This window comes from Rhinolophus ferrumequinum, chromosome 3 (assembly GCF_004115265.2).
Source record: "Rhinolophus ferrumequinum isolate MPI-CBG mRhiFer1 chromosome 3, mRhiFer1_v1.p, whole genome shotgun sequence".
NCBI classification, from domain to species: Eukaryota; Metazoa; Chordata; class Mammalia; order Chiroptera; family Rhinolophidae; genus Rhinolophus; species Rhinolophus ferrumequinum.
In genome coordinates this window covers 75,638,260-75,646,728 of record NC_046286.1, presented here as the reverse complement: position 1 = coordinate 75,646,728, position 8,469 = coordinate 75,638,260, and positions in this window count along the sequence as shown.

Here is an 8,469-nt window from a genome sequence, read left to right as displayed (position 1 = left end):
ATAGAACAAAAAAATGTATTTTCCTCAAATCTTAGGAAATATTTTACCCTAACAAAGAGCTCCCAAAGTACATTTTGATGGTAGGCTGAAATTTTCATGCCGTTCAACTGTGACTATTATTTTGTCTTTCTAAACTATTTTGTTACATAAAGTCTTTAAGTTATTTAGGTCTTTCCTCACATCATTGTCCTTTATGTCCAAAAGCCATAAATAAGCCAGAAGTGACAAATGAGGATGGATTCACAAGTTTTATATTTATCACCTTTATACCGACTGTCTTGTCAGTGGACTCATGTGCTGTTGTTGTCCCCACCCCCATCACGATGTAGGTTGCCCTGGCTTTTGCTCTTGTTTCACTGGGTTCCAAGGCAAATGGGACTGGTTGTCCTTTTGTTTTCTCAGAACAGATAGCCTTTATTCACTCCTTTCATGTTTCTATCACCCTGCCAAGTGACAGCTCTTGCATTTATTCTTTTTTTTCCCTTCCTCCACTCCTCCCTTTTTTCCTCCCTTCCTTCCTTCTTTATTCCTTTCATCCAGCCATTGAGTAACCATTTCACCTAGGCCCTGTGCTGACCCTTTTGACACTTCCTCTTGTGTCAATTCCTCAACATTAATGTTTAAAATCCACCAAAAACAAAGAAACAAAAAAAGAGGTAAGCAATTAAAATGGAAATACAACAGTGTTTTGAGTGACCTACATATTGCTTTGATATACAATTAACTAAAAATATTTTATTTCAAAAGTACAATCAGCTCAAACATGTATAAATCAGAAGGAATAAGTTCTCTACAGAAAATCACAACTAGAAAGCTGATGAGAAATTTGACAGAAACATACTGAGGGAATGCAAGATGATACTGCTAAGAGCCAATGACTTAAAAAGTGAAAATCAATGGAATATTTGCAACAAAAAAAGAATCACAAAATTTCAGTAACATAAAAGCAATGAGCATTTATTTCACTCTTGGACCCACTGGTCCAAGAGAAGCTCTCCTCGTAATAAGAGCAGAAATGCAGAGATGCAAGAGGTCAAACCCACATCCTCAAGTGATTTTTTTAAAAGAATTTAATTTAATTTGATTGATGTTTATAGAAGGAAATAAATATTTAATGCATTGGATTTGTAAATTAAGAAAAGGAGCCTAAAATTGGGAAAATACAACATAGTATGTATTATCATTAATTTAGAGTTGAATTAAAAAGATGGAGGAATGATCATAAAATCAAAAGGAGGAGGAAAAGCTGAAAGAATAATAGATAACAAAGACACAAAACAGAGGCAGATTCGGGTAGAGAAAGAATAAAGTTAAGGATGTTTGTTGAGCACAGTCTATATCAGGCACTATATTGGTGTTTAGTTTATATTTTAATTTAACCCTTACAGAATTGTGAAAAGTAAGCATTAATTAGTCAGTTTTAGAGATGGATAAACCTGAGGATGGGAACTAGATATGCATATTTCACCCTTTCCCATCCCTCTGCTTTGGGATGTGCCTTGCCAAATACAGCTGGTCTGTTCTCTTCCTGGCAGAGTTTCAAAAGAAAACACTCAGCCTCTCCGTGCCAAATCTGCTATAGCTGGATCAGGAGGACTGTGTGATTCAGGGGTCAGTATTAGCAAGCCAGTGTGCAAACACATAAGCCTCATCCTCCAAAGAAGGATTTTCATAATAATTATAGTATTTGCTCTCTATCTGCTGATTCCTCTCTCTTCTCCCTGTCTCTCTCTCTCTCTCTCTCAATTGATTCTGAAATTCGGCAGCAAAAAGAAGTGTTTTGTGGTGATCTCCTATGTGACAGCTAACCGTTGCAACAATACTGCATACACACACAAAACCCCACAAAACCTCAGTGAGCATTTATCTCACTTCTGGATCCACTGGTCAGATGGTGTGACTCTGCTCTACGTGTGTTCATTCTGGGGTCCAGGCAAAAGAGGCAGCAGTTACCCAAGGGAAGCTCTACCCGCAAGAGCAGAAACAGAGATGTAAGAGGTCAAACCCCCATCTTCAAGTGAATCTTACATCTACTCACATCCCATAGGCCAAAGTAAAAAAGCTGGGAAAGACACTCTGCTTAGAGACAGGAAATGTCCAGTTACATGAAGGGGTGGGCCTCAGGGGAGATGAAGAACAGGGTCAGTTCAATCTACCAGACTCTAAAATTCTCAACAGTTTTAATCAAGAAAAATAGAGAAATGTTGGCAGCTTAGAAGGCATTGAGGTAACTGTTATTCTCCCCACTTTAGCTATAGAGCTGTATTTCCAGTTCTCTGCATGAACCATACTGCTGTATCCTATACAATACATTATTAAAGAATTTGTTTTTACAGCCCTTCAATTGCCTCACTCCTCCTGCTCTAAATGGAACCACTGTAGCTATATGCCAGGGATATGCTGTTTTCTGCACAGTTCACCTATTTTATGTGGATATTTTAAATTAAAACAGCAGCTGGAATTACTCTGTCCCTTATCCTAAGTTGATCTTTAGAACAGCCCAGAGTAGCATTTCAGATATGTTACTGACATAAGAGAATTTGGATTCCAGAGCAATATTTTAATGTTGTGCAATTTCTTTACACAAAGAGATCATTTTCAGCTCATTGCTTTTTTATGCTGACTAAGTGATTTTTGCCTAATTTGAGTATTTCTTCACTTTCTTCCTCTTTCTTTTTGCAAGAACTGAAATACGTTCTCATAATCATGGCAACAAAAGACTCAACTGACAACTCCTTCCCTGCCCCAACCATGGTGACCTCCTGCTGCCCTCCCGAGAAAGGAAAAGAAGGAAAGACAGAAGGTCCTCCAAAAATGTCAGGAAGATACACAGTGAGATCTGCCATGATGACAACAGATCTGAAATATCTGCAGGGGATGCCCAAATTGTGACTTCTGGAGAGAGCACACATGACTTTGCACTCTTAAAAATTAATACATCTTTTAGGATTTCCAAAACTTCAAAATTAATGCTCCCTTCTTTCCTACTGAATTAAATAAATAGAAAAGCTTTTCAAAATGCTTGAGTCACTTACATGATTCATTCAAATTCAAATCACTTGACAGAAAAAAAAATGACAGGAAAGAACAACTTTCGAGTCAAAACTAGTTCAGTGCTCACCTGATTTTCCTACAGTTCTAAAAAGCCACACCAGGTTTAGCTTCCCCCACTGTTGGCTTCTCAAGTTAGTTTCATGAAGTTTTTCTCTTCTTTTTCCTTTGGTAGATTCAAATATTCCACTTATATTTTAATTATTAGGGCAGATGTCACTTGTTTTATGTGTGTGTGAGTTGACTTTTTTTGGTGCTTGAGTGTAATGCAGGGTCTCTGTTCCCACCCTCGGCGTGGGTGGACACAGAATACGGTGAGGCCAAAAAGGATCACCCACAGAGCCATAGAAAGGGGAGTCATACCACTATATTCTCACTGGCGGCTGGGTTGGAGACACAGGAAGCAGGAGCCACATGATGCACAATCAGCTGTCCGCTTCTGTGCTCAACCAACCCACCTAACCCCTAACGTAGCCACAGCAGTTATATTAATGGCTAATGGCTAACTGGTAACAGCTGATGGCCACCCAGCCACAGCAGATGGCCATCTGATTACAGCTGAAGGTCATCTAATAACCGAGCCAGCACCTTTCCACATGAGGGCCAGAGCCTGGGAACTGCTCTCTGGGACTCTGTCCCCACATTGAGCAACATGAGGATGTGTCAACAAGTATAGAACAAGAACTGCTTTGTTTTTTCTGTTGTTATTTTAACTTCATTCTTCCAGGACAGCAATAAGAAGGGTGGAGGTGACTGAGATCATTTGAGGAGAGAAACACTTTTTGCACATCTTATTCATCCATTCATTCATTCAAGAACCTCTCACCTGGTAATCACTATGCGATACCAAGGTGGAGGAGAAGCACACCAAGCTTTAAAATGAAATATAAAGTATTTGGGGTGTATGGAAAGATCTGATCAGAAAACCAAAAAATACATGCGTATTTAAAACATCAGGTTTTATTGCAGGAGAATGGTTGCAACGGTGATAAAAAACTGAGAAGCCCAACACAGGACAGTGAGACCATCCAGAGATTAGCAACAATAGGAAACCATTACCTGTCCCTTCTAATTCTGAAGGGACAAAAGGCAGAAGTGGCATGATCAGAGCACAGGGGTCAGTGTCACGTGGCAGGAGCTGGAGCCACATTAAGAAATACACTGCCACCAGTTATGACACCAGGGAAAGGAGATGGAGACAAGCCATGGCTTCCATCTTCCTCCCACTCTTGTTTCCCTCCAGTACTTGTCACTGGCAGTAAACCAACTGGCATGAGGGTTCATTGTTTTGCAAAACAGAGCAAACAAAGAAGTGTGTTTAAGGCCAAATAGTCCCAGGACCTGCCCACAAAATATAAAACAAGAATTAGAAATATCTAACCGAATACTGGGAATATCAACTTTGAACCCTCTACTTACTCCCTGCTCCTACATCAGCCCGGCTATGTAGCCCCACAGTCAAAAATGTTTGTTGGCAGTCTTAAAATACTCTTCCTTCTTTTTACTCAGACGTAAATCTGAATCTTTTAAAAAATGAGTAGAAGGGATCTCTAAAAATGGTATGAGAAACCAAATGGAGGGCAGATATTTTTATATAACTGAATGCTCAGTATAGAAGCAAAAGAGAAACACAACCATAATTGAAGCACTGTAAGAAAAACAACCCACAAAATTTGGGTTCAAATTATAACTCTTGCACTTACAAGCTGTGAGGTCTTCAGCAATTTATTTAATCACCCTGTTTTCTCATCGATAAAATGAAGTTAATAGTACTTTGAGGTGTGCTACAAGGATTTCCATATGGCAGAGATTTAGGGGTGGAAATCTGGTTGGGGGTGGGAAAGTGAGGGCTTAAACCCATGTTTATATAGAAAAACAGCAATTGCACACTTTGGTACTACATTACCAATTAGAGGTAATGTATGTTAATACTTGGATACATACTAGATGCTCAATAAACATTTTTTATTATGTTTCTAGACCATTAAGTAAAACTGTGTGAAGTTTCTTTGTTTGGAATTCAGGTAGATGTTGATAAGAAACTTATTTGTTTTTGTCATCCTAATCTTTGTACTCATCTATTTCCTGCCAATTAGAATAAGCTAAAAAGTTATGTAGAAAAAGAAACCAAAACTCTATTTCTTCTTTCTCAGCAGTAATCACATTTGTGACTATTTGTTTAATGTCTGTTATCTCCTCCTACTCCTAGACAACTTCAGTCATGTCTGTTTTGTTCCTTGCTGAATTCTTAGTGTTCTAGGACAGAGCATCCGAAGACATGAAAAATCCTGAAATCATATTGAAATGCAGGCTTCGCTTCAGTAATTGATTGCTTAACTGGTAAATTCTGAAATAATTAGGTCGTTGATAGCTACAGTTCAAAATTTAAAGATTGTTTCCCAACATAGATTAAAGATTGAACCTACTGTTTCCATATTGGAGTAAACGCTGTACGGAAGCAGAATGCTCGCTGGACGAGTAGTCAACTCTCAATTGAATTCCTTAGGTTATAGTCTAATTCTATTGAATGGGAACTTACTATAAAATTAAAAATGTTATCATTCAGATAAGCAAATCTTACAGTAATGGTTAAAGCTAAAGAACAGCTTATTCTCGGTTGTGTGAATCAGAAAGATTGAAGTTGTGGGTAATACTAAATAAAACATTATATTTCTGTGTCAAATGCCAAAATAATTTTGCATGATGCATAATTTAGAAAATTATGTCATTCTTTCCAAATCTTTATTGCAGCATCTCCCAGTTGTTACAAAACATCCCATAAATCATCTTTTCATAACTTTAATGCTAGGCTGATAATTTTCTTTTTCCTTTTATCCCTTGCCATCATATATTGGGGGATGCCAAAAAAATGTATAAATGTATATAACACTTTGTTCAGTGTTGCTCAAGCAGTAGTTCACCATAATCAGAAGTGTCTAGACGCTGATGGTAACCACTTTGAGCACCACTTGTAATTGCAGAAGTCAAATATGACTTGTATTCATTTTCTGTTATCGGTATATATTATTACAATTTTAATAGTTTTCCTTTCTTAAAATGTGTATACATTTTTTTGGCATCGTGTGTGTGTGTGTGTGTGTGTGTGTGTGTGTGTACATCTTGTTTATCTGCTCATCTACCGACAGATTGTTTCAATATCTTGACTATTGGGAATAATGCTGTAATTCACAAGGGAGTCTCTTCAATATCCTGTTTTAATTTCCTTTAAATATATACCCAGAAGTAGGATTACTCGATCATATGGTAGCTCTATTTTGAATTTTCTGAGGAACCTCCATACAGCTTTCCATAATGGCTGTGCCAACTTATATTCCCACCAACAGAACACAAATGTTCTTTTTTCTTCACATTTTCACCAACACTTATCTTGTCTTTATGATCATAGCCATTCTAACAGGTGTAAGGTGATATCTCACTGTGGTTTTTCCTAATGAGTGCATATCCCTGATGATAATTGATGTTAAGCACCTTTTCATGTACCTTCTGGCCATTTGTATGTCTTCTTTTAAAAAAATGTCTATTCAGTTTATCTGCTCATTTTTTAATCAGATTTTTTTTATTAAGTTGTATCAATACACATAGGGTACCAAAAAAATGTATACACATTTTAAGAAAGGAAAAAACTATTAAAATGGTTAATACTCAATATATACCAATAACAAAAGATGAATACAAGTCAGGTTTGACTTCTGCAATTACAAAAGGTGTTCAAAGTGGTTACCATCAGCGTCCAGACACTTCTGATTATGGCAAACTACTGGTTGAGCAACATTGACCAAAGTGTCCACTTGTACACATATTTTTGGCACCCCTGGTGTAAGTAAGACATCATATCACTTTCTCAATTTTTGACTTAAGGACCCCCTGCTGAGAATCAAGTATCTGGAAGTGGGACCAGGAATCGACACATTTACCTAGCTCCTACTGATACTGTACACCTGACGATGCTTGAGAACCTTGTTATTTGTCAGGAAGAGGAAAAAGAATTCATAAACAAAAGTACAAGCCTTCCTTCAACCTAAAATACTAACTTCTGACACTAGGCTGAACATATTTTATCTATCTTCATAGTACTTATATACTAATACCTGATATTCTATTACATATTTATTATTTCTTCATTGTTCACTCCCCCACTAGAAAATCTGTAATGTAGAATTTACTTGGTCAGAAAGGGGCTTAAAATGTTGGAAAAATGGGAACCAGAAACTGAAAGCTCACCTTAGTGTTTAAGTTGTTACTGAGGAAAATTTTCCTCAGGAAGAAGGGAAAAAAACCAAAAAATTTGCATGCATAGATGTACAAAAAACTGCAGCCCATGGACAATCGTTGAAAAGAGATGTACACCCAGACAATATTTTGGTGGTAATCTATAACATTACAAGAGTAGCATAAAAGTCTTACAAGCACATAGATAGAAGAAGAGGATTTCTTATAAAAGAGCAAATATCCGGTTGGTCTTAGATTTCTCCCTAACAGAAGAAAAGAGTCTAAGGTCCACAGAGAAAAAGGAGAGGTTGTGATACAAGAATTGATTACCAGCCAATTGAAGTTCATGTAGGAAAATAAAGAAAAGACAGTTTCAAATATACATACATGGGCTTAGAAAATAGACAATATATGTACTTCTTGGGGGAAAAAGCAAAAAAAAAAAAAAAAAACACACAAAAAAGTTTTAAATCCCTTTCTAACCAAGTAAGGGTGAATTAAAATGAAAGGTTGAAGTAGGTCTATAATACAACCAGTGGTTTTAAACATAGGATTAAGTCTAAAGTCTTTTAAGTGTGGTATAAAAAAATGAAATGCAACTTTGGAAAATTACTGAAATAAAAGATAAGAAATGTACAAAATAAAAGTTTTGTAATATAAAGTAGGTCTCAAATACCAGATTATATATCTAAAGAGAAAGGAAGATGAAATAAAAGAACTACTAAGTTACTTTACAAAGAAAGGTGTAAACAAAACTTTTACATTTTGCTTTGATGGAAAAATATTATACTTTGCTTTGATACAGATTTTGGGGAAATATAAGTAAGCACAGAAGAATTAAAATCAGAATGTATAACTTCTAAAGTATTAAGGAAAATAAAAATATATGAAATGGTTCATATTACAAACTACAATTTGGAACACACACGCACATACACACTCGCAAAGGAAATACAGGAAGGTATACACATAACAGGTATAAATTTCAAGCCATAAGCTCAGGTATGCAAGAGATTTAATTTTCTTTTTCCTTCAATCAGTTTCACTTCTCTTCTGGTGCCTCAATTTTGCATGGATGGTGGACAATTTTATTCCCAAACTTTAAGGGCTATTCCTCCTTGCCCTAATACCGTATTGTGGCAAAATACCGACAGGTTTTTACAATTGTGCAAAGGCAATCTCGTCCCT